This window comes from Geospiza fortis, unplaced genomic scaffold (assembly GCF_000277835.1).
Source record: "Geospiza fortis unplaced genomic scaffold, GeoFor_1.0 scaffold1711, whole genome shotgun sequence".
Classification (NCBI taxonomy): domain Eukaryota; kingdom Metazoa; phylum Chordata; class Aves; order Passeriformes; family Thraupidae; genus Geospiza; species Geospiza fortis.
The window spans coordinates 12,639-13,129 of record NW_005054793.1 but is presented as its reverse complement, the minus strand read 5'-3'; positions in this window follow the sequence as shown (position 1 = coordinate 13,129).

Here is a 491-nt window from a genome sequence, read left to right as displayed (position 1 = left end):
CCCTGTGAGCCCCAATCGTGGCCCACATGTCCCCAACCTGTGTCCCCCCAGTAGCATCCCCCCGTAAACCCCGTGACTCCCAAGTCACCATATCTCTGGGTCCACCCAATCGTGTTGCCCCCCATGTCTTTCGTGTCCCCTGTGACCTCCCCATGTCCCCAATGTCCTGTGTGTCTCCCCATGGCCTCTGTGTCCCTTATGCTGCTGCGTGTCCCATAACCCCTTCCTCCCCCCAGTCGTGTCTCCCCGGTGTCCCCTGTCCCCCACGTCCCCTGTGCCCTACCATGCCTCCATGATCCCATGTCCCCAACCGTGTTCCCCATGTCCCCTGTGCACCCCTACGTCCCCTCTGTCCCCCCAGATGTGTTTCCCATGTCCCTGCACATCCCCATGTCCTCCATGTCCTGTGTGTCCCCCCATGTCCCTGTGTCCACACATAGCCCCCGAACTCATGTTGCCTGCCCTCAATTTCTTCCATGTCTCCCGTGTCC